General features: G+C 37.8%; 1 protein-coding gene and 1 pseudogene across 2 annotated transcripts in view; both read left to right on the forward strand.

Annotated features, from left to right (window-relative positions):
• TMTC2 (transmembrane O-mannosyltransferase targeting cadherins 2) overlaps positions 1-27,668 on the forward strand; it is a 187,562-nt gene that overhangs the window by 27,978 nt on the left and 131,916 nt on the right. The gene's annotated exons all lie outside the window — the stretch shown is intronic.
• Positions 3,628-4,649, forward strand: LOC148125601 (uncharacterized; annotated as a pseudogene).

Raw genomic sequence — 27,668 nt, forward strand, 5'->3', positions numbered from 1 at the left:
CAACCAAGGCATTGCCAATTACAGCTCCATGTAGGCATTTTATTTGCTAGATATGTAAAAATGGATGTGTTAGGAAAGAATAGACTATGCTTCATTTTATTTTTATTTCTTTGAAGTTGCTGTTTCTAAAATTATCTCCTTTTTAAATATAATAAAAGTTTAGACTTTTATACATTGTAAGAACTTTAAGAGCGTTATACTATAGAATTTACCTATTCTAGCAATAGACCTTACAGTGTGATTGATAGCAGTCTACCTGAGATTCTAGGGGTCCCTCCCCATTTCACCTTTTGGAAGGCTTGTAAGATCTTGCTCTACCCAAAGCATTGGCCTAGGATGGGGGTTGATTCAAAAGGCTATTTGTCTGATTGGTTTGGCACCTCATAGGAAGGGTGGTTCTGTTTTTATTCTTGTCTTTACTGATTGTTGTGAGCCACCTATGATCATTACATGATATGGGGATTTTACACTTTCCAACATCAAATTAGTCATATTTTAAGATTATAAGGAATATACCTTTGCATTCTTTGAAGTATTTAAATAAACATTGATTTATTAAGATAATCTAAGTACTGGTAGTAAAATCCTGGAAATAAATACAATCTGTTTAATGGTAATCTTTATTTGTTTATTAAAAAAAGAAAGCAGATTTATAATAATGCAGGAGATACTCTAATATTGACATTTTGGGGAATTTAAATGCATTGTATCTGGACCAAATTTTGAAAGTTATTATAATTAAATATTCTGTCATTTCACAATTTGGGTTCATCTAGCTTCCAGATGTTTTAAAATGGTGTTTAGGAAGCAGCTCACCCAAGATATAACTTTGTTTTCTCACAAAATGAAAAATAATTTTCTGAGTTCCTGATTATATGTTTGCATGTGCATATTGTGTAAAATTAAAATACCAAAATTCCATGTTATCATTTAAAATTATACTTCTATCTCAACTTCTTCAAAATATGCTATTATTAAACCTGGAGCCAAGCTCCTGCAATGATATTGAAGATATGACATCATAATTGTTCTCGTGGTATTTTTTTTACATCATCCCTTATATTCCATTAAGAAAGGGAAAACTATACAAAAAGAAAAAGCTTATCATCCAGAATAAAATTGGATTGTTGCCTTAAAAAAAACCTAATCCCATACAAAGGCTCCCATTTATTTTATAATCAAGTTTTATTTTTAACATCTACATTTTCAGTAGCTACTATCCTATTTTTTGTGTTTTAAAATGTTCATAGTAGTCCCTTAAATCTCTTACTGGATTAGTTTTTATATATCAATTCCAATTAATTAATTTATCAAATTGTAGTTTTCTACTAACATTAAATTGTTCTTGCTATTTTAAGCCTCTTTGACCCATAAATTTAAAATGCAAAAAGAATTAAATACCCCCTCAATCTTGAAGCAGAACACTAGATTTATAATGCTGTGAGTTGTAATTAACACATCTGTTCTGTTTTCATTAATTCAAAAGATTTCTGGATAAAAGAAAATGACAAGTCTCAATTTTTGGAGCAGGGTGATTTTTGATGCATTAGCTAATGGCTTTTTCAGTTTAAATAGGCTACATTATTAATATAGAATAAACAGAAGAATATTCTGTTTGCTTGATCTTATAATAAATTTTGTTTAATAAGGAAATTTTAGAAATTTTAAAGGGCCGTTGTTACAATATAGTACAAGATATGATGGAAGGTCTTCTAAACTATGCTTAAATTTTGGAGGAAAAATGGATATATATCTTCATTCTTAGTCTAAATAGCTTGGATTTGTTTTTCTCTTTTTCTTTAAAAAGTCTTTGTCTTATTATGAAATAGAAATGAAATGTCATCTAAACTTAGAAAATGTGACAGTTCTTTAAATCAGTGACTTGTCGGCTAAGCCTGATATTCTAGAACCTTTATTAAACTAGCTCTGCAAATATTGGAATCCATGAGAATGCGCTCATTTCTCTGGCTCCTCTGTATTAGTGACTATATTTCATAAATGATAGTTCATTAAAATGTTTCATTTTTATTCTGTTTTAATTTGAATTTATCAAGGTTATGCATGCGTGTATAATTAAGTACAACACTTGTTTGAAGTTTTCATCCTTCTATGCTTACTTCATGTCCTTAATTATCTGGGAAGAGGGGAAATCAGTTAAATTTAAATGTTTCCTTATAGAATCCTGATTAATTTCTAGTTATAATGTATATGTGGAATTTGTAAAAAATAGAATGCAGTTATGACCAAATTTTGTTACTGTGTAGAACTTAACACTATTTTCTTGTCAGAATAAAACAAAAAAACCACCTCTCAATGCCAAATGACATGGAGATAGCAGTGGCAAAGTGATCTCGCGTATATATTGACATATCTATTTTCGATTCCCGTTTCTTTCACAAAATTCTTGTATTCATATCTGCTGTTTAATAATAATAATAATAATAATAATAATAATAATAATAATAATAATAATAATAATAATAATAATAATGATGATGAATTTGGAAACAGGAATTTGGTTACAGGACATCGCCTGGCAATGATCAACTGCATGGCTTTTGGCTCAAATATCTGACCAGCCTGCATGGAAAAATGACCGAACAATTCAGTGAGATGTTGCAGACAGGAAACATCAGTGAATGGTTAACAGCTGGGAAAACCTACTTGATACAGAAGGATCCAGCAAAAGGTGCAACACCTGCAAATTACAGGCCAATAATGTGTCTGCCAACCATGTTCAAGCTGCTGACTGGCATCATAGCTGACAGGATCTAGGACTACCTAGAAGCAAATAGCATCTTGCCAGTAGAGCAGAAAGGAAACAAATGAGGAAGCAGAGGCACAAAATATTAGCTCCTGATAGACAAAATGATTTTAGAGAACTGCAAAAGCCAAAAAACAAATCTACATACAACTTGGATTGACTATAAGAAAGCATTTGTTTCACTACTGCACAGCTGGATCATCAAGTGCCTGGATGTCATTGGAATATACAAGTGCATTGGTACTTTCACTGCAAATGCGATGAAGCACTGGAAAACAGAACTGTTTATTGGAAATGAAAGCTACAGACTGGTCAACATCAAAAGAGGGATTTTTCCAGGGTGATTCTTTGTCACCTCTGCTGTTCATCATCGCCATGATCCCCCTGTCAACAATTTTACAGAAAACTAACCTGGGCTATGAAACTGCTAAAAATTGACAGAAAATCTCTCACCTGCTGTACATGGATGATCTGAAGTTATACGGAAAATCAGAAATTGAAATCCAGTCACTGACCAATACAGTTTGAATTTTCAGCACTAACATCAACATGGTGTTTGGCCTGGAAAAATGCAGTGGCACTGAAGAAAGGGAAGATCATAGAAAGTGATGGACTTGAAATGCCCCAAGTGCCACCAACCCGAAGCCTACAAATACCTGGGCATATTGCAGCTGGATAATATCAAGCATGGGCAAGTGAAAAATGTGGTCAGCAAAGAATACACACAAAGGGTCAAAAAACATCTAAAAAGAAAACTGAATGACGGTAACACCATCAAGGCTATAAATACTTGGGCCATACCTGTCATCAGATATACTGCTGGGATCATAAACTGGACACAGCAGAGCTGGACAGCTTGGATAGAAAAATAAGAAAACTGATGACCATACACTATGCGCTGCACCTGCATAGTGACGTTGACAGGCTATATTTGCCCAGAAAAGCAGGCGGCAGGGGACTTTTGCAAGTGAAGCAGACAGTCGAAGAAGAGAAGCATGCTCTGGCAGATTATGTGAAAGACAGTGTTGAACCAGCTTTGATGGAGGTCAACAAGAGGAAGCTGCTCAAAGTGGAGCAAACCAAGAATCAATATAGAAAAACAGCGATGCAAACTCGGGCTGACAGCTGGTATAACAACGCACTGCATGGACAGTTCCTTGAAAAGATCCAAGGAAAAGTAGATAAGGAAAAGACCTGGTTGTGGCTGACCAACAGAACACTGAAGAAAGAGACAGAAGGCCTGATTCTTGCAGCCCAAGAACAAGCCATCAGAACTAATGTAATCAAAGCCAGAATAGAAAAATCTGATCACCCCAAATACAGACTCTGCAAAGAAGCGGATGAAACCATTGATCACATACTGAGCTGTTGCAAGACAGTAACTCAGACTGACTACAAACAACATCACAACATAGTCACTCAGATGGTCCACTGGAACTCGTGTCACAACTACCATCTGCCTGTAGCAAAGAACTGGTGGGATCATAAGCCTGAAAAAGTGGTTGAAAATGAGCATGCCAAACTACTGTGGGACTTCCGAATACAAACTGACAAAGTTTTGGAACACAATACCCCAGATATCATGATTGTGGAGAAGAAAAAAGTGTGGATCATCATCATTGCCATACCTGGTGACAGCAGAATCGACGAGAAACAACTTGAAAAAGTCACCAGATATCAGGACTTGAAAATTGAACTGCAGAGACTCTGTCATAAACCAGTGCAGTTGGTTCCAGTGGTAATCGGCACACAGGGTGCTGCACCTAAAGACCTAGGCAAGCACTTAAAAACAATTGGTGCTGACAAAATCACCATTGGTCATCTACAGAAGGTCACATTACTGGGATCTGCTTGCATAATCCGCTGATACATCATGCAGTCCTAAACACTTGGGAAGTGTTCAACTAGTGATTTGTGATACGAAACCCAACATGGTTATCTTGTTTGCTGTGTATACTGTCATTTTTGTGTATAACAACAACAACAACAACAACAACAACAACAACAACAATAATAATCTCATTTAGCTATAATACAATAGCTGTATTGGATTGGTGAATTACATTTATTTGTTAAATATTTTATATATGACCTCACAATCGGCTAATAGTATTAGTAAAAATCAGCTAATACTAAAATATTAAATATCAACCAACGAATAATATTTTATAATATTTAAGTGTAGGATGTTTTTATATACATGGATTTATGATATTCATTTTTTTATGGTTTGGCATTCTTGAAACTTTTTTTGCAAAGAATATGTACAAAAGTTTTGAACTGATGTTCAACTTTGGCAATTAAATAAGTATAACTAGGACTACTAGGATTGACTGCTGCTATTGGTATGATACCTATACCTTGCTTTTCTTTTATTTTTTAGGTTTTCATTTGCTGGAGGAGCAGGGTTAGTGACAACCTAATTCAAATAATCTTCTTACATGTTTCATATGCCTTACATGCTATTGCTTACTTGTTCTAAATAATATTTTTGCAAGGAAAGAATGGTATGTTGGATTGGAATTCTAGAATGTGCTATGCAATAATAGCTGCTTACAGAATGATGTTTCAGCAAATAGTTAAAAGCCAAAATAAGCCCACACCATTATAGAATTCCCAAGTGGAATATAGGAGTTCTGTGCTATGAATATGGGTCAGCATTCCAAGCAGACTCAGGCATCCACTGGTTGCTTTCCAAGCATAGAATCAGGGTGGATAAAATTGATATTTTTAAAAAATTGATTTTTAAAATTTAAATGGGATTTTTAATTTTTTTTATCAAATTTATTTTAATAAAATGCTTTTGGAGTAAAAATCTATCTAAAGATAGTTTTCAATTTAAGATACATTAATAATTTAGCTTATTCATCATAAAATTGAGCTTAGTTATGTAGTATGAGGCTGTATATTCTGCAATATTTACATTTTTGGTAAACTCATTCAATGAATCCAGATCTGCAAGCTAAATAAGAAACCTTTAGGTTTTTTGCAAATAATATTAAAGATTCTAACTATCAGCAAGAATGAGTCCTTATATTTAAAGAGCACCTGTCATTTTAGATCCACCTTGGCAACACCTGTTGCCCCCTGTTGCGGGCATCTACTCACCTGCTGCCTACCACGTCCCTCACCCTGTTGTGTCACTACCGCATCACCAGCCATCCCATTAAAGTGACTTGGTGAATCAACCGCAGGTCAAAGGAGGAGTCACTGTGGGACAGAGTTGACAGTTGCTCTTTAAAAGTCATGATTTAAATCAATTTGATTTAAATCACATCCACCCTGCATAGAATTAAGAGATGCCTTCTCTGTCATATAGATGTGGAAAGACATCTTCAACTTACAGCATAGGTAAAGACAGAAAAGCAGACTGACTGCAAGTCTGCTTCCAAATGGCTGTTCCTAATTGCACATAGTAGCAGAGTAAAAAATAATTCCAACTTGTCACATATATGCTTTTTTTTTTTCAAGAGGCAACTGGACTTTCTGTTTTTTCTTTGAAGACATTTTCTTCTCATCCAAGAAACTGAGGAAACTTCTTCAGTTTCTTGGATGAGAAGTGAAACATTGGGACAAGCATGACCTGGATGACTGAGAATCTCCACAGACCTGTAACTCCAAACTAAAACTCAAGAATTAAACAGAGATATAATTACACAGAAACAGACTTCTTGCCTATAGTTTATAACAATGAATGTGGCCAACTGGAGACAAGAACACTGGATCATCTAAGAAACAACCTGAGGGCCCATCACCATATAAATCCATGACACAATCCAAGTCAAAGTCAGTTCTTTTCTGAAGGCAAGAAACAGGATGAATTTGGAAACAGGAATTTGGTTACAGGAAACAGGAGACAAGACTTTTAACAAGAGAAAGCCTAGAGGATGGTCGTATACTCTATAACCAGAGTTAGGTTTGCCTGATAGTGGAGTTCTCATTCTCAAGAATCAAACAAATCTCTTCTGTTCAACCCTCTTGTAGCCTGTTTTAAAGCTTTGCTTTTTCTCAAAGTCATGATCTGGCTCCCTGTTGTCTGAACCAGCAGTTACTACACTTTCCCTGACTCCCAGCCATTATTCATAGATGGGTGGCCCAAGCTAAGAGTTTGACATTAGTTCTTTAGCCTTAGAATTAGAAAACAGAAACCTTAAGTACTTTTAAAATAAAAACAGGATGCAAAACAGCATGGAGGAAGAAATTGTTTGACAGGGCTTGGAGGCAGTTAGGAGCAGTTTCCACTCACCTTTGCTTAAAATTTCTAGGAAAAAAGAATTTACAGGTTTTTGATAAATTTACAATTTATCAAGTTCAGTAACCTGTTTAGTAAAAAGTATGCTAGAAGTTGGGTCTTCTTGGTTCCAGTCCAACACATCAACAGGTAGAGCACACTAGTTTTATATTTTTAAAACCCCTGTTTCTACTGCATACATTTTTCAAAGCAATTTGCATTAAAATAAAGAAATAAAAATATTTAAAAAAAAACAGCAGTGTCTATTCTTGACTGCTTCTTCTTGCTCTTAACAGCAGCCACTAGGAAAATTCAAGAACCTAGTCAGTTGGCAAAGCAGTTGGCAAGATCTTTGTCCTTCTGCTCTGATTATTTGAAAGTGTTTCTTCAACTTTTCTCTATGAGTACCTCTTCCCATTTTTAAAAAATATGGAGAACCCCCCAAAAACTTTTGTTTGTATGGGTTATATTCCTAGATATTTAATACTTTAAAAATTAAAATTGATGTATTTGCTGTCATTGCTGCTTTTCACAAATGTTTGATGGGATTTTAATATTGTATTATTTTTCAACATAAGCTGGCAAATAATTTTGATTTCACAGACCCCTGAGAGGATCTTGGGAGGCCCCCAGGAGACATACGTAAAGGGGGATGTGGGAAACAGGTGCAGACGCAGGCAACTGAGAAGGCAGAACTAATGTTTTTATTAGTATGATTTCATGTCATGTGCGGAAAAAACTCGCTACAGCCTTTCTTGTAGGGAACCCTTTTTTTGCTTTTTCTTGCTTATGTACTCTTTTTCTTACAATGAAAATATTTTGAATCATGATCAGTAGCTGAGATACAACTAATGGGTTAGAGAATTACTTAGCTTTGGTTATTTTCTCTTCCTGATCCTCTCCTGGTTCTTGTGTTGTTATGTTTGTTATTTTGAGTGGTTTGGCACTGTAATGTCTTTTTCCCTCCAGAGAGCCCATATACATTCATTTCAGTCAAAATTGATGGTAGTATTAGCTCTTTTGAACACAATAGGTTGGCTTTCTATTTTAAAAGCACCCATGTTAGTTCTCCTGCTAACTGTCTTAAGTCTTTGAAATTGATAGTTCTTGGATGTAAGCCACTGTAACTAAGAGCAAAGCAAGTTTTAAAATTATCAAGTAAAATATTGCATGTGGTTATAATTTAGATGAAACAGTGAAAGTGGCCTAAAAATGCAATGAACCAAGCTTTCTTTTAGACTATTTAAAGATAAGTTATATTTTAGTGAGCTAAGAAAAAGGCCTCAATCTAAAGAAATAGTTTGCAGCTGTTGTGAAGTGCTCATTGATACTACTTCCTGTTACATAGGTCCACAAATTTAAATTGTAACTTTTCTAGAATCATGTGCCATGTGCTTGATTCAGAATTATTTTCATGACAAGAGTTCTAAAATATAGAACTAGAAGTCCTCAGATTCTTTTTTACACGTTTTTCTTAGTGAACACACATACCATGAAATTTTGATAACATAAGGCTATTGTGTTAAAATATGCTTCTATTGCATATATATTGGACTAGAATACAGCTACCACATCTGAACTCTAAAAGTTTGAATAACCATTTTATGGCAGCAGAATGATAGAACACAGCTGCTGTTTTGATGTTACCTTGATTTTTATAGCCCACATCTGGCAGCACATCTCCTTCAAAAATCTCATAGACTATTTCCTCCAAAATGCAACCTGTGCGTTGTAATTTTTATATCAAATAATGTTATCAGTCATCCTAGTTTGAGGAAAGAACATTAATTTTGGCTGGGTTATTTGCATTATAATTCTTATAGCTCTTCTGACTAACTTCAGTGGTTTCTTCCAAGCTATTTTTTTCGTAAGAAAATATAGAATTTCTTGTTAAAGTTTATAATCTGCACAGAAAATAGTGCTTGCTATGGAAACACACAACAGTCTGTGTCGCAGTAGTGATTGAAAACATTTTATGGTCTATGATTTAAATGAAGTAATTTAATCAGCCAATACTAGGACAATTTAATATATCCTTCTTTTGTATAGAAAAAGCCTCTGCAAAATAGTTCCTTGCCAACTGTTTAAAATTATACAATAAAAAGTTCATGCCACATTCGTCAGACAGTTGAAGTGCACGTTAACTGTGCTTAAAAATCACAGAATGGTTTGTGGTTGTAGGAAAACTGGTACCTATATGTTTGACAATTCAGATAGGGTTGGTGATTCTGGAGGGGAAGAAATATCCAGTTTATAAATGTACCACCTAAAATCCTCTTACAGAAAGAAAAAAAGAGATATGGGACAATAGTGTAATATAATTAAGTGTGCTAAATTAGAGCATACATGAACCTGATTACAGTAGAAAACTGGTATTGTAATTTATGTTCTGAATTGTATTTTGCCAACTGTATTTTATGCAGATTTTTTAAAAATAAAAATTTTGCAATAAGGATAATTCATTTTATGTCCTCAAAATTTATTATTGCAGTACACTTGATGCTGCTGCTCATTAATAGTTTCTGGAGGCAGCAGCTGCTTCACAACACTAGGCTTCTAGCAGGGAGAAAATATTGAGATTTCCAGTGTTCAGGAGAGTTCATCTGGTTTGATAAAATATTTAATGCAGATAAAGATGAACAGTGGAGGTCTGACTCGAAGTCTCTTTGCTTTGAGAAATATAATTTGGCTAAAATGGATTTTTTCTTATAGATTTCTCATCCATATTTAATCTAAAAATCTTGGGGAATGATGAATGGAAAATATTTAATGCATAATTTTGATGCAAATATTAACACAGTTGTGGCTTAATGGATAAGTGAAAGGAAGACGGAAATAGCATATCCAAATATAAATTGAGGATAAAGGTATGCACCAACTAGAGTCCTCACGTGATTTGTAAATATGCCAGTTTCTCAAATGCAGAACAAATGTTCATCGTCAACTATGTACAAGATACCTGGATAGGGAAATGAGTATGTATGTTCCAAAAAGGCATATCTCTTGAATGGGATGGAACATGCTAAAGTTACATACATTTGAGTGGCTCTGAAAACTTCAGTGTTCTTAACAGGATGACATTATTTCTGAAAAACCAGATCAGAAACCTGGGGAGAGGGGCTTCCTAAACTGGATATGATGGATATTGCTAAATGAACAGGTGAAAACTGTAGCCTTTGCCTTGCTTCAGCTGATGAAATAGCTGTGGTCCTACCTGGGAGGGAAATACTTTATGAGCTCACTCATGACCTCATCATTATTGCAGCTTTCTTTATAAAGGGCTACCTCTGAAGACTACTTAACATTTGGTCCAGAAAGCAATGGCCTAATTGTTGGTGGCAGCTATTACCCATGAACATATCACATTGGTATTTGGTCCTGTGCTGTCTTCCTGTAGGTTTTCGCATAGAATCCAAAGTGCTGGCATTAATCTGTAATGCTGTCTATGATTTGTCATCAAGGTACCTGTAAACTTCTCCTAATCATAATTTATCTGATGTGTGATTCCTAAAAAAAATATGGGTTGTTTATTGTGAGGTAATGGGAGGCTGGTATTGAAGCTCATAGAAACTGGTTTCTTGTGAATCTGTTTGCATCAAAGAAAAGCTTTCCAGGGGAATTAGCTTTGTCTGAATGTTACTGGCTTTCCACAGCAATTAAAAATGGAGAGGTGTTTTGGCAATGCCATGGGACTTTGTGCTTTTGTAACATGTTGCTGATGTTCTTTTAGAGTATATTTTATACTGTTTTTTAATGTTTATATACTAAACACCTGGTTTGAGTATAATATGGTATTGTACATTGAGTTGCATGATCATTGGTGGAACAGTTTAAAATATTCTTGAAACATGGTGTTTTTACACCTCTCTGCCCTGATATGACTTAGCATAAAATATTGTGTGATGAACAATTACTTATAATTCTGATAACTTATAGTATTGGTGTTCATTTATTTTCGGATAAGAAATATTTGTTGCACTTCCTTTTTTATATCAAAATGTTATGTTTCATGAGCATACTAGATAAATAAAACTTTAAAAATCTGAGACAAATACTTAAGATAGCTTATATTCGCCTTTATTGCACTAAGTGGAGTAATTAATTTATTGTAATACATAATAAAGCTTCAATGGAAATATTATTTTGAAATTTACATGAAGCAAGTTCAACTATCAACTTCATGTTTTATATACAATCTTCAGTTGATATAAGGAGTTCCTTTAGGAAAATCTGATTGCTTTAAAAGAGAAAGGTAAACGTTACCCTTGCACATATGTGCTAGCTGTTTCTGGCTCTAGTGGGTGATGCTCATTACAAAGCCGAAGAGTCAGCACTGTCTGAAGACATCTCCGTAGTCATGTGGCCGGCATGACTAAACGCTGAAGGTCATGGAACGCTGTTACCTTCCCACTAAAGTGGTCCCTATTTTTCTACTTGCATTTTACATGCTTTCAAACTACTAGGTTGGCAGAAGCTGGGACAAGTAATGGGAGCTCAGTCCATTATGTGACACTAGGGATTCGAACCGTTGAACTGCTGACCTTTCTGATCGACAAGCTCAGTGTCTTAGCCACTGAGCCACCATGACCCCCTGATTGCTTTACTAATCCCCCAAATAATTCAAGTTAGAGAACTGAAAAAGAAGTTGTATTATGACATGTGTATGCTGAGGACAGTGAAGTGTTTTACTTGGCTTTTTGGAGAGGAGGAAGGGAGAATGGATGGAGAAAACATAGTTGGGTAAACTATAAATTTCTAGAGAGATAAACATTAATACTACTGATGAATGTGAGCAATACAATACAACCATCAGATTAGAGGTGATATTCAGCAGGTTCTGACTAGTTCTGGAGAACTGGTAGTGGAAATTTTGAGTAGTTCAGAGAACCGGCAAATACCATTTCTGACTGGCCCCACCCCCATATATTCTCTGCCTCCCGAGTCCCAACTGATTGGCTGAGTCTTCTTTTGTTGCCCTGTACAGGAGAATGGAGCTGAAAAACAGGTTAGTGGGTGGAGAGGGAATGGGGATTTTGCAGCATCCTTCCCCTGCCACGCTCGCCACTTCCACCAAGCCATGCCTACAGAACAGGTAGTAAATTTTTTTGAATCCCACCACTGTATCAGATCTGACTTTAAAAAGCTTCTAGAATGGTAGAAAATTGTGTCTGCAGTCTGCTAGTTCTAAGTTCATAGTATAATGAATGCAGTGCAATAATAAGGAATGGGGTTTGCTTATCTTAAAAATCTTCAAGACAGGAATTCTCCTGTGTTGTTGTCACTGTGATAAAAGCAATAAAACAAAATATGCATTAATTAGAATAGGAAACATTTAGAGGTCTGCAATATAATGCATCTACAGTTAAATTTGTAGAACTCTGAAGATATATTTAAATCAGAGTTTCAGTGCTGATAACAATTTTTCACTTTTTCTGTATTTTATTTCATATATTTTTGAGGCCTTACAGTTTCTGGTTTCTTCTATTGATTATCAATATGTGCACTTTGCAAAAATTCTGAACTCTGTAAGATTTCTAAAAACGTTTCATAATAACTTTTTATCATTTTCCAGTTCTATAGATTCCTGCCACCTTTTAGTGTACATTCCTTTGCAGTATTTCAATGAACTGTGATTTTCAGTTTCTATAATTAAATAGTTAATGAAGTGTAGCAATTGATCAGAACTATTCAGGTTTTTGGAGGATTGGTGCATAAACAAGTCAGATGCCAGGAGGCAAGAAGACATTGTGGTGTTTCTTGTTATAAATTATATCAAGATAATCCGGAAAATTTATTGGACGGAATGATAAATTTCCAATTTGGCCTCACAGCACGAGCATTTTGGCCTTCATACTTGTTTCTTCCATAGGGGAAAGAGGTGGATTTTTCCTTCCAGGCATTTGGGAACTAAAATTGGCAGCAAACCAATTGTCAGGCTTTGTAAAGTATAAGAAGACAATCCTCAGTATTTTTTTCCTCCTTGTGAAGAATCTTTATTTCAAACGTTGGGATGAAGACATTAAAAGCTTGTCCCAAAGATGCTTGTTCTTCAAAGAAAAATCAGAGCTGAAGAAGCAAAACTTGAAAAAGCACCTTTGGGACAACCATGACCTGGATGACTGAGAATTTCCATAGACATTTAGTTATGCATATTAAAATGCTTGTTTTGAGTTTTTCAAACCTTGAATGGTTTGAGATCACATTATTTACTGGACTGTCTGCATGGTTATGAAATTTTCCTAGGCTTTGAAATAGTCTTAGATGCTTTTTTTGATGATTTTTTACTCACCAGTTCAAATTAGATTGGCACTTAAAATTATTCTATTTATTTGGAATTTTCTTCTGTGGAAGTACATACAGCTTGTTACTTGATATGCTTGTTTGTTTAAAATTTATCACACCAAAGTATACTTTATTGTGCTCAGCTGAGAAGAAGAAACGTATTAGTTACCTCTGAATGGGACAGAGACGCAGAGTATCATTTTTGGAAGTAAGAATGGAAGAAACTTCAAAACAAAGTGTCTGTACAAGATACTATTTATTTATTTGAGTTACAGTATTTATATGGCCAACCATACCAGGCAAATCTGTACAAAGTAAAAAAAACACAAATGTTAAACAATCCATATTTAACATCTAGGGTTTCAAATAACAGTTCCAACTTATAACAGAGCAAACCTAGTGAGCGAAGTTCACACAACCTTCTGATTCAATCACTTGGGGAATCAGCCAGATCTTTGGTGCCTTCTCAAAAACTAGCAAGTCCAGGGCCATCCAGAGGGAATTCCACGGGCTAAGTATTGCCATAGAAAAGGCACACCTGCTGGATCTAACAAGATGATGTTGGTTAATAATGGTATGGACCTAAGCATGCCCTCCCTGTTAGATCTTGTTAGGTCTTGCAGAGATAATGGCAGACAAGTGGCTCTATAAATAGTGGCAAAATTCACTGCTGTAAAGCTTTAATATGCTTGAGGATTAGTCTACTGCTTGTGAAGAGCTCTTTACCCGATGACTTCATCTTTTTGTGTGTGTGTTTGTTTAATATTAAAACTGGGTTCCTTTCTCTTTCCTTCCTTTCTTCTCCCATTACTGCCTCCTTTTTCCTCATCTCCTTTCACTTTTGTTCCACCCAGAGGTGGTATTCAGTAGATTTGCACCTAATCGGGCGAACCAGTAGCAAGAATTGGATGTGGGTCGCCGAACCGGTAGCAACATCTGTCTGGCCGTGCCCCCAACCTGGTCACCCGGTTTCCGCTCACTCGCTTGCCCCACCGCCTGATGCTGGCTTGCCCCAGTTTAAAGGAGGACTGCTCCTCCTCCTAGCCATGCATTTTCAAGCAGCCACTTGAAAACACATGACTGTGGGCGGAGCAATAGTCCGTTAACCTACAAAACTGCTCCAAGGCTGGATTCTTCATGGACACTAGAAGCATTGCTTCCCCTTGTGAGTAAAGTGCTTGGAGTGAGAGGAATGAAGGCTGGGGAAGGGGTGGGAAATCCACCCATGGAGAAGTTTGCAGGAGCTGCAAATGCAAGTCCATTAACCTACAAAAATTATCCAATGCTGGATTCATTTCCCCTTGTGAGTAAAGTGCCTGGAGTGAGAGGGAATGAAGGCTGGAGGGGGGGAAATCCACCCATGGAGAAATTTGTAGGAGCTGCAAATGCATGTCCGTTAACCTGCAAAACTTCTCCAATGCTGGATTCGTTTCCCCTTGTGTGTAAAGTGCCTGGAGTGAGTGGGAATGAAGGCTGGGAGGGGGGAAATCCACCCATAGGGAAGTTCATAGGAGCTGCAAATTAATGCCCATTAACCTGCAAAACTTCTCCAATGTTGGATTCATTTCCCCTTGTTAGTAAAGTGCCTGGAGTGAGAGGGAATGAAGTCTGATGGGTCTGTGTGAAAGAGAGAGAGAAGAAAGAAAGAAAGTACAAGAAAGAAAGAGGAAGAGAGAGAAAGAAAGAAGGGAAGAAAAAGAAAAAAAGAAAGAAAGAAAGAAAGAAAGAAAGAAAGTGTGTGTGTGTGTGCGTGTGTGCGGAGTGTGTGTGAGAGAGAGAGAAGAAAGAAAGAATAAGAAAGAGGAAGGGAGAGAAAGAGAGGAAGAGAGAGAAAGAAAGAAAGAGAGAAATAGGGAATGTGTGTGTGGTTTTTGTGTGTGAGAGAGAAAGAAAGGAAGGGAGAGAAAGACAGAAAGAGACAAAGAAAGAGAAAGAAAGGAAAATAAATAGGAACGAAGCGGGAGAGAGAGAGAGACAAAAAAACCTCTGTGCTATTATTTTTAATTGTTCTGTTATATATCATGTGATAATATTTTACAGTGTCCCTACACCTAGAATGATTGTACTGCCTTTCTTTTGCCCGGGGCTACCACATATTTTTCAGGGTTTACATGCATTCAATGTCTATAGTCCAGAGCATAAATACATGTGTGTTTAACAGAATTGAAAGGGACTTTGGAGGTCTTTTAGTCCAATCCACTGCTCAGGCAGGAAAACTGAGGATGCCAAACTCTAAGTAGAGGTCCTGGGAAAGGTGTGAGAATAACAGAATAACACTTAGAAGGGAGATAAGCAGGTCCACTGGTTAATTGTTCTCACTGTCTGGAAGTTTCTCCTTATTCTTAGTTTGCTTCTCTCTGTTCAGTTTCCATCCATTGCTTCTTGTTTGTCTTCAGGGGCTTTGGAAATACATTGCCCCTGCCCCTTTGTGGCAGCCCCTTAAAAGCCTGTTGCCTATCACACTCTTGGGCAAAGCATGTGAGCCATTTCCTCCTTTCAGTGGTCCATGAAAGTACATCTATAGTATGTAGATAATAAAGTCAAAAAAAAGGTGAACAACATTTTTACAGAACTATAGATAAGTTGAGGCTGGGTGTGACAAGGAATGGCTGGGAAGGGAGGGGCCAGGCAAGGCAGCCTTTGACGTGAGTGACATTAAGTTGGCCACACCCACTCAGTCACATGACCACCAAGCCATGCCCACCAAATAAGCCACACCCACAGAACCGGTAGTAAAAAAAATTGAATCCCACCACTGGTTCCACCCTTTTGTTTCATTTCCTGTTCCATTTTCACTTCTTCACCATTTTGTTTTTTGCTTTCTTTTTTTCTTCTATCATTTTAGAAAGAGAGAAAAAGTATGGGCATATATTTCTACACTTATATGGTTCTGTGAATGTGGAGCATGTGGATACCACTATCTATAAATGGGATAGCCTTTTAATTAGTAATTAGTATCAATTAAATCAATTGATGTTTTATTTGTTGTGGTTGTGGCCCTGATTTTTTTTTGACTTTATCTCTTTTGGCAGGTATAAATGCCTACATATAATTACAGATATGCACTTACATATAAAAGAACAAATACCTTCAAATTCTTAAAAGTCCTTGGCCATATAAAAGATAATCTGATAAGATATACTTTAGGAGGAAATCCTTTGACAAAGTTATGTTGGAGCAGATATAGCAAAGGATATCCTCCTTTAAGGAAGGAAAAGTCTGGAAATGTGTTTGACATAGAGGAGTTTGGAATTAAAGTTTATGAAAGTTTAGAGAACAAGAACATACTAGAATTTCATTCCTGTTGGCAGCAACAAAGAGAAGTATAGTAAATGGTGATTGGAACCTAAGCTTAGTCTGGGCTATAGGGATACTGCAAACCAGATACTTTGAGAGTAAGCAAAACATCATGTTTGAAATATTTTTAACATTCAAAAAGGAAATTATTGATTTGCTTGTCTAACATACTTTGTTCCCTGGAGATGATGAGTTGGATCCTTTAAATCCTTTCCTAAGACTATGAAAAGTTAGATATAACAATAGCGTAAGGTCATTTTGATTTCCTACTTCTATTTTTTCCTTTTCTGTTAAATATTTTTTGTATTTTTACCTAGTACCCTAACATTGGCCTTGCTATAGACTGTCTGCAAATTACTATTTGGAAAATATTTTTTTTAGCATCAAGGTTTTTATATTTTTGGAGTAAGTATCAGAAAGAAAGAAAATTACAATCTTCCTTTCTTGTGCTTAAAGTATAACAATCATTATAAACAAAACCCTGCTTGTGAGAGAATTTCCAACAAAATTGTCATTTTATGTGGTAACACATAGGCTATGTCTTTGTAAGTATAAATATGTCTATGTAAGTATAATTTGGTTTATTATGTATGTATGTGAATGTGTGTATAGTTTTTCTCCCATGACAACTGCAAACTATTGTATATTGAAGAGTAAATGTTCAGTTACTTTCTATGAAGTATGGCAATGAGTAGTATTTATCTATTTCTGGCCAGTTAAATTGTCAGCTTGCTTTACTTTTCCATGGTATTAATGGTAGCAGAGATTAAGTTTATATAGTGTATAGCATTCACAGAAAGGAGACAAAATTATTGATGTTTTACATCTTCCATATTGCATTTGTTTGACAGTTGACATATTGCATTTGTTTGACAGTTGTATTGACAATTATATATTTTGTGTCTCCTGGGCGGATATTTCTCCTTGCTAGCATATTTGATTTTTTCAGTGCTTAAATGCCTTACAAAAGAAAATTATTTGGTATATTATTAAAATAAAAAGAGTTGTGTAGTGAAAACAGACATTTGTGTACTTCTCTTTGCCCATTAAGAACCCAGAAGTTGCAGTTGCTGCTCTGAGAAGACTTTCAAGGGGCTGATGAGGGACATGCGCCAAAAAGGGCTAAAGCTAAAATGGACTCTTTCAACAAAAAATTACCTTCATTGTCAAAATTTCCAGAGGCAAAATAGCAGAGTTTCAGCTTAAAAAAGTTACGCATGTTCAAAGATTCCCAGAGGAAAAGTGAAGATTGACTGATGAATTTGTTTTTGTGACATTCTAAAATGTTGACCGGCAGATTACTTCATTTATTTTATTTATTTATTTGGTTTGTCAATTGCTTGCAAGATAATAGGTATAAGTAAAAAAACATAGTTATCAATACATAGTTATGAGAACAGGGAAAATGATATTGTAAATGTTTTCTTCACTAGGTGTGATAGTTTTTGTTATGGTCACAAGACCAGCACACCACAAGTGTATACATTCACTCAATCACTCAAATGTTTGTAGTCAATGCACAACATGTGTACAATGAAATTGAAAACTCCTTTAAAAAAAGAATTGCAAAAAAAAATAAAATAATAAAAAATAAAAGTAGTTTAAATGTAAAGGATTAGGAACCATGACAATCCAGAGACTTCATTGAGCACTGAGTAATAATTAACTTTCACATATTAGAAATTGTAGAACAAAATGTAGAAATGAACATCATACTTTACAAAGTTGCTCCTTAATAGATTTCTTAATACAGTAGATAAGACACATAGAAGTTTTCAGCAACTTTAGAGTACAGCTTTTAGGTCAACTATAAGAGTAGTCACATTGTCATTTTAATAACATTATAGAAAGTCAGGAGTCAAATTTGCAAGAGTACACATGTTCTTTTCATGGTATTTTCTGCAAGCGTCCTAGCATCTCTACTGTTAACAATACAGTAATGTGCAAATCTAATGTCCATTCTTGCCAAATAAGCAAAATGAAACAAAGCAAAAAAACAAGTTCTTTAACTTCTGTTTCCTAAGTTATGGAATAATTTAGCTACATTAATATACATTCATCACATCTCTGCATTTTTCATAGTTATTTCACACTGTATGATGAGTTCTAAAATAAGATGAGTTAATTTTTTAAAATCAGTGAAATTTCTCCTTCAAAAAAGATACCACGAAAAACCCTGATTCAGCTGATGAGCTCTTAACTTCCTTGCAAAACATGAACGCAGCTCCACCATCAAAATATTTTCCGCTTCTTATGTTAATAAGCTTTAAAAGGAAATGTGTTGACGTTAATTTTACTTCATTTGCTAATGCCTGATAAATAAAACTGTCTCCTTAGAATGTCTCATAGTGTGATGACATATGGTCTTGGTTTCATGCATAGCAGAAAATATTTTTGATGGTTATATTTGTAGTTTAATGCTGGTCTCTTTGTTGGAATATTTTAATTCTTTTCCTGTATAAATTATTTAGAAGAGCTTGAGTTTATAAGTGTGGTATCTCTTATAGCAATAGCTATAAGATAGATAGCTGCAGACTTTATTACATCTGAACAGTGGCATGAGCTTTTTTGCTCACAACAGAGTCGTATCCCTCTCCTTCCCCCCTCTGAACGCTGTCTGGGGGTGGAAGATTTAAACGCTTATTTCCTTCCACCCTTCCCCGCCTTTTAGCCTTATAGGAGAAGCCATCGAGGCTACTCCTCCATGTGGCGGGAGTTTGCTGCTAGGGAGTGCGCCAAAAGTTTAACGGCTGGAGGCCTTTTTTTTTTACTAAGACCTTGTGGCCCCACTGACTGTATTTCATTTTGTGCTGTGTGAGGTAATTTCTTTCCTGAGCAGAGGTTTCTCTTTAGGAACCCTTGGGATTATTACACCCTCGTCTTGTTTTTACTACATTCGAGGCTATCTGTACATTTAAATTGTTGGCTTAACCGTCACAGCCCAATCAGCCCAGTGGCACAACAGTGCGCACCTAGGCCTGTGTCCACCTGTGCAGGGAAGCTGTTGAAGGCCTTCATCAACTTGGGCCTTTAGGCGTTCTCAATTTGGCCGTTTGGATTTTCAATAATTTTTAGCTGTGTGATTATATATATATATATATATATATATATATTTATTTATATATATATATATATATATATATATATATATATATATATATATATATATATATATATATATATATATTAGTGATTATCTAATAATAATAATAGTAATACTACTACCACTAATAATAATAATAATTCAGTATAATATTTTAATATCAATAAAATATTATTACTGAGATACGACTCATAGGTAGATATTAAAAAAGGGGGGGAATAAAACATCATCAGGGCAACCGGTCTGTTCTTAGATCAGGCCCCTGGGTGTATCAGCCGCCTTCACAGTATTGCATTGAATAACGAGCATACTGTAATTTCTTCAATCGAAATGGCAGGCAGTAGTAGCTCTCAGACCTCAACCTTGAAGGTCAAAGCTAAATCTCAGCACAAACCTAAGCAGACTAAAGGGAATTCTAAAGCTTCAGAAAAGGATGCCAACAGGCATCATAAAGACTTAGAAAAGCAGATATGGGAGGTGCACAGGGCCTCACAGCACTTTCCAGCCCCAGTCCAGGTCCGTCTACCACTTCCCACCCTCCTCCTCCCCTAGATCACTCCCTCTCATCCAGGCGCAGCTTGGCTCCCCAGAGCCAACAGGCCCAGTTACCTGGAACACCAATCACGCGAAGGGCTCCCGAAGCTACATTCATTCCAACAGCTGCCGGTCTTTGACAGGATGACATTCTTCCAGAGGAAGTTCCATAGAGGATGAAGGCCTGGATGGAGCTGGCAATCTGCCAAGGAATCGCAGCAGGTCTTCAATACTTAGTTCTGACCAGGGAACATCCTGTAACAGCTGATTAAGATTCCCAATCGCTAAGGTCATTGACCAGGTTGGAGCAACACTATACCCAGGTACAGTTACAAGGGGAAGTGTCCCTCCAAGAGCCAACGGAGGAGGAGGAGGAAATGAATCAAATTGATCAAATGGAACAGATTGAATCAGGATCAATACATGACAGTGAGCCCCTGTCGGAGGCGGACCCCTTAGAAAGGGGGATGTCTGAGGATGAGGGCTTTGTTCCCGATCAACTTGTGTTTACAGGCTTATTCTGCTCACAACTTTTCAGATCACTCTTGTTTAAGGCAAAAAACATAGCATGCTTGAACAAGTCGACCCCTTCTACCACTCCAACTCCTTCAGAAGAGGGACCAGAAGATCTAATTTTCAACCAACCAGTAGTCGAGGCAGATGTGATCCCAGTTCCTCACATGTCTTTGGACCTGGTACAGAAACGGTGGGCATCTGCAGTGGTGTACCGTGCCCTCACAGGATATGACAGGAAATGTTTTAATTTGGCCCCTGATTTCTCAAAATTGTTGAATACTCCCGAGGTAGATGAACTTATAGTGGGATTAGCATCCTCCATTCCCAGTGAAGTGCTGGAGGCATTAAAGCCGGAGGAAAAACGGGCCGAGCTAGCTCTACACAGGGCCCATCAGTCTGATGCATGGACCATCAGAGCAGCCATGGCCGCCTGCTTCTTTACATGTTCTTCTCTCAGATTGGCTCCGCCTCTTACAGGAGCATGCCCCTAATTTCAACATTAGAGCACACCAAGATACTGCAAAACTTATAGCAGCCGCTGAATTCTCAGCTGACGCAACTTATCATGTGGTCAAGTTTTCAGCCAGGGCCATTACTTCACATGTCACAGCGCGACGCTTACTATGGTTAAAACATTGGCAAGCGGACATTAAGCACAAATGCAAGCTGGCTTCATCTCCTATTGCAGGAGACAGACTGTTTGGCCCTTCCCTCGACCCGCTGCTAATCAAAACCTGAAACAAAAAGAAAATTCTACCTTCCCTTTTTTGGAAGTCAGATTCTAGAAACTCTCAGTCCTCTCGGTGGGGATCCTTTCAGCCCTTTTATCAGTGACCCTTCTTACCCAGATACCAGAGACTGCCATCATTCAGACCAGGGAAGCAGCCAGAGAGGTTCGACTTCGGGGAGAGGAACAGAGAAAGGGTGGCCAATCCAAAAGATCCTTTCGAGGAGCAAGAAATAGGTCTTTCTGGCATCCAAGATAACTTCCTGGACCTGGCTCCCATTGGCGGACGCCTTGAATTATTCATGGACCAATGGGACTCCTCAACGTCTGATTCCTGGGTCAGAGACACGGTCAGATTTGGCCTTGCGCTGGAGTTTCAATCCACTTCCCCAGACTTTTTCATGTCATGCCTTTTTCCAGAGATCCGGTTAAACACAATCTTATGGAAACAGCTATCCAACATCTACTGGACATACGAGCCAACCAGTAGCTACCAACCAACGAGGGCGAGGTTTCTATTCACATCTTTTTGTTGTTCCCAAAAGTTCGGGGGTGGGGTGGGGTTGAGAGCAATATTAGATCTGAAACATCTTAACCGTTTCTTAGTATATCGCAAGTTTAAAATCCACACCCTGCAATCTATCTTACTCGGCATCAGAAAAGGTGACGTCCTTATGTCTATAAATCTGATGGAGGTGTACCTACATATTTCTATTTGGCCTTCCCACTATAAATTTTTGAGATTCTGTTATGATAACCACCATTTCGAATATGTGGCCCTTCCTTTCAGATTAGTTTCTTCCCTCAGGACCTTCACAAAGGTTCTTACAGCTCTTGCTGCTCATCTCCGAGGTGTACCTGTACAACTCCAGTGTTACCTTGATGACATCTTCATTTTGTCATCTTCCAATCATCAAGCAGTCAGAGACGCTCAGACTATATTACAATCCCTACAACAATACGGATTCTCAATCAATTGGAAAAAGAGTCATTTAACACCATCGACTCCATTAATCCATCTGGGGGTAGTCATAGATATGGTGGAAGGCAAAGTTATCCTCTTACCAGATAGACAAAACAGCATTTAGCAATTAGTTAAGAGATCAGAGTTCATAAGAGGATGTCCCGAGCTGAACTATCAAAATTGTTAGGTAAGATGATCTTATGTATATCTATCATTCCTTGGGCCCGGCTCCACACTAGATCCCTCCAGTGATTCCTGCTCCTGTACCAGCACTCCGGCCAAAGCAACTCCAAATACAAGGTCAAGGTACCATCAAAGGTGCTCATATCCACTGGTGGACCAGACCAGTCATCAACAGAGGTTGCCTCTAAAGAGCCCCCCAGACTTACCATCACCACTGATGCCAACCTGTTTGGATGGGGAGCTCACTTTCAATCGCTCACAGCCCAAGGCCGCTGGTCTACCATAGAATAGTTGTGCAGCATAAACTGGCTGGAGCTCTCTGCAGCTTCCTTCCACAGGTATGGAATCAACACATACTAATATTGACTGACAACCTAACAGCCAAAGCTCACATAAACAAACAGGGGGGCGCACCGTTGAAACACCTCATACGGGAAGTGGAGCACTTGTGTTGTTGGGCGGAGAGCAACCTACTTTCCATCAGAGCAGAACACATTTTGGGCCTGTTGAATACACAGGCAGACTGGCTAAGCAGGGCCACGATCGATCAATTGGAGTGGCATCTCCATCTGACCCTGTTTCAAGAGGCGGTCAGGAGATTCGGGCAGCTGGTGTTAGACTTGTTCACTTCCCCCCTCAACTCTCAGCTCCCCAGATTCATTTCCAGGTACCCCTTGCAAGGAGGTACAGAAGCTGCAAGGTCATCCAGAAGCTGCTGGATGAGAGGGTGGAGCTACTGCTAATAGCTCCTTACTGACCCAGACGGCTGTGGTTTGCAGATCGTCGCAGTCTATCCTTATCAACACCATGGAGGGTTTTGCTAACCCAGGGGCCCCTTCAACATTCGGACCCTCAATGGTTGCACCTGACCATCTGGAGGTTGAGCGGAGACATCTGAAGAGTGAAAAATTTTCCAACAGATTTATCGCCACCATCCAAGCTGCCAGACGCCCGTCAACAACCCGCATTTACAATGCCGCATGGTCCAGTTGTGTACAATGGTGTACTAAGTCTCAAACTGATCCCATCTCTCCATCAGTGGCTCAAATCCTAGAGTTTCTACAAGAGGGGCTTAACAAGGGATTATCACCTAATACGTTGAAAAGACAGGTGGCAGCCTTGGCATCGGTTGTCACTTGTGAGGATCTGTCTCTTTCTCATCACCCACGCATACAGAGTTTCCTTCAAGAAGCCACAAATTTACACCCGCCAGCGTTTCACCATTATCCCACTTGGGACCTTAACAAGGTCCTCGTTGCACTAAGTACCCTTTCGAACTCTTGAAATCATCAAGTCTCCAATTTCTGACATATAAAGTAGTTTTCCATGTAGCGATCACTTCCTCTCGTCATATTTCGGAACTGGCAGCTTTGTCGATCAGACAAGACCTTTGTGTCTTCCATTATGACCGGTTGGTCCTTCGTCCTGACCCTATGTTTATCCCCAAAATTAATTCGGCTTTTCACAGGGCACAAGAGCTGATACTTCCTAACTTTTGTCCCAGGCCACCTCAAGGGTTGGAACTACAATGGCATCAGCTTGATATGAGGCGAGCATTGTGAATATACAGTATATTCACCACACAGCGACTTTCAGAAAAATGGAAGCTTTATTTGTGTCATTTCAGCCAAACACTCAGGGATGCAAGGTCTCATCTTCCACAATAGGCCGTTGGCTACGGGCTGCGATAGTGAAAACGTATCGGACTCAATCACTACAGGTGCCCAGGGGCATAACAGCTCATTCAACAAGGAGTACCGCAACATCGGCCGTGTGGGCCACGCAGGCACCAATAACTGAAACTTGTTGAGCCACAACTCTCCATTGCCCTTCATTAGGCATTACAAAATAGATGTGTTTGCATCCACTGAGGCCTCCTTTGGCAGAAGAGTTCTGCAACGGGTCCACAGGGACCAGGAGGGGATTCCAAGCAAGACTGAGTCCCTCCCATAGGACAGGCCAAGCTTTGGTATGTCCCACTACTGGATGCTCTGAATAGCTCATGGGAGAAAGGGCGTTGGTACTTACCTGATATGCCCGTTTTCTTTGAGCTGTGAAGAGCATCCAGCCTCACCCTTTTTCCATTAAACGGGGTCCCGTTTCGGCCAACAAATCGTTAAGGCATTGAGGGCGAGGGTGTTAATTCTCTCATCTGGGGAATGCTGGGGAGGAGTCCCGTGGAAGAGGAGGAGCGTTCCAGTAATTAAGCCCAGCCTAGACATGCAGAGACAGAAGCACCTCCCAGTACTGGATGCTCTTCACAGCTCAAAGAGGACAGGCATATCAGGTAAGTACCAACGCCCTTTCTCATAGGAAGCAATAAACATTCACTGTAAATTGTACACAGTGTACTATACTACCAGGAAAGCAGGCATGGTAACATAATTTTGGGTTTCTATGTGTGATTTACAACAATATCAGTGCAATTGTTGGAGATGTTATTTTTTAAATTCTAGTTAAATGATATAGTACAGTAAATGTTTGGGGCCATTTGATTATTGCTCTTTCATAGAAAAGTTTTGAGAGATGTTTTGGGATCAGTATCTTGTGAAAAGCAGAATAGGGTTAATTGCTAAAATTAGTGATCGTTTTTAAGAAGTCAGATTCCCCCCCCCCCCAAAAAAAAAAACTATAGATGCTGAAATCCCTTCTACTTTGTGTGCCTGAGCATTTATTGTTCATTTGACTTAAACTTGTGAGTCCTTTCCAGAATTGTTTTGTGGTTTTGTGGTGTGGAACACTTTATGGAGTCTGAGTACAGTCCAACAAATTTAAACTTCAAGTAAACACTGATCCAAGCCAGCTGCCCCTGAGATTGAATCCTGGTGGTTAGAATGGCTAAAAGCATGCCAGTATAGTAACTTTGCCTTGTATCAGGTATTAATTGATGGCTTAATGACTAGTAAGTTGTGAATGTCAGATTCTTTTCGATGAAGAAAAAAATAGTATATTTTACTTTTTTCAAACTGGTAAATGATTTGAATATTTAAAGCTTACTTTAGTTTTAATTATTTAGTCTTCACACATCAGGCCAGTATAATTGCTGTTTTGGCTGAATAATTTTATATTTGGGAAATTTCCTTTCCTTTTCCCTTTCCCTTTTCTCTCAATTATACAAGCATTGGTTCCATTACATGTACAATGAGCCATCATTATACTATTCAGTTGCTCTAATTTACTATTATTGTCAGTGGAAATGATTAAACAGTCCTCTGACAATGCTGAAATCTGTATTTGTTGTTATTTATTGAGTCTTGGTTTATTTGGCAGCAAGAACTATGATGGGATTCTCAATAGTTTTGGGCTGCTGAACAATTTTGAATATTGAGAACATACTTTGAGCTCTAATAAATGGCATGCTAGGATGTTCTCATTCAAAAAATGGCTGGGCTGGGACAACTGAGACTTCCAAGGGCAGATTTGGTTTCATGTTGTTCAGGAGCTTCTTGCAGCTCCAGCTCTGCAGCTCTAGAGCTTCAGGGTAACTAGCAGTTCTGGGGATGCTTGTTCCACAAGAGGTTGTAGGACAGCCAAAAGGGCAGAGGAGGGGAGGGAATAGGCAGTTGGGGGAAAGTGAAGGGGAGGCAGCCCTTTGCCTTGGAAAAAGGAACGCTTGGAGCTGGGAGGACCAAACTCAGAAGTCTTGGCTTGGGGTGGGTCGTTGGCCAACACCCAATGGATGTCAGCGTTCCAGCAAACCTCCATTCCAATCAATAACTCTGAGACAAGCATACTCTCAAAAGTACCTTTATTAGAACAGCACCTGGCACATCTGTGGAATCTCAAAACTAAAAGTTTCCTGGACTTTCCACAATGTCCCGAATTATAATCCATCCCCTTTTTTTCCCATCATCATATCACATGGACCAATCACAATCCATCCCAGTGTAAGATCCTTTTTTCCTGCTGCGCCACACTTAATAACCTTGAACTAAGAAAAGAATTTTCTTTTGTCTACTTAGAACTACTCAGTTGAAATCACCTCCTCCCCCTTTCTCAAGCTATGTGGCAGCGTGGAATATGGCTTCCAAAGCTGACAGTGGAATTTGATTAATGACAGTAATGGATAGTGCTGGGATTACCATCATTAAGCAATGCAGTCATGATACTTTGCTTTGCTTAACGATGAACATTCCATTCCCAATTACTGTTGTAATTTAAAGACTACCTGTAATAATACATTGCCTATACATTTCAGTATAGGAAATGCATAGTAATCTGAACACTGGCCATTTTCTCATTATGTGTGACCAAGTGAAGTTAACAATGGATTTCGTTTTTTATTGCAGTCTTAAAGTTGTTCTTTCTCTGTATCCTTTCATTGCATATCTAAAAAGAAACAGTTGAATTTTATTTTGAGCAAGGGAGAAGAGCGTTTCTATGGGAATTACATTTTCCTTTTTCTGCAGAAGAAAGAAAAAATAGAACAAAACAATTGTAGTTTGCACATTTGTATTCATGAACAGGGTTTCAAATTACTTATACCCACGTCAATTTTATATGCCAATTATTTGTTGGACTGAAAGTGCTTTATCTAAAGAAGTAAATCATGCATGACTTTGGATATCATGGTATTCCCAATGAAGCCCAGGTGCTTTTACAGATAAAATTTGAGAGTGAACAGAACAGCAGACAAGGAATACTCCAAGATTCTCTTGCTTTTCTTTTAATTGGGAGCTGTGGGCTTTATTATATGGGTTCAATCTATGCTGCAAAAACTGATGAGTTGTGAGAAGACTTTTTCTTAGTTGCAGAATGTTTCAGCCCAGCTCTGAGATTGATTAATCATTGTCATTCATTTTGTTGAATATATTAAGTATTTACATTATTTAAAAGCATGCAGAGGTGGCATGGAGCATTTTGAGTGATGATTCTGAGTGCAGAATTGTATATCATTTGATGGAATGAGAAAGAGAAAACAGTGTCATCCTTTTTAATAGATAGCTTATTTTGCAGTTACCGGGAAGGCAACAGGTGTACTGTATAGTTCAGTTTTCCTTGTGGCTGATATACATCTATTTTGATAGCCTTTTGTCATTTTTCTTTACTTTGTCTATTTACCTTTCT

Source organism: Pseudonaja textilis, chromosome 5, assembly GCF_049901715.1.
Source record: "Pseudonaja textilis isolate UNSWEBS1 chromosome 5, rPseTex1.2, whole genome shotgun sequence".
NCBI lineage: Eukaryota > Metazoa > Chordata > Lepidosauria > Squamata > Elapidae > Pseudonaja > Pseudonaja textilis.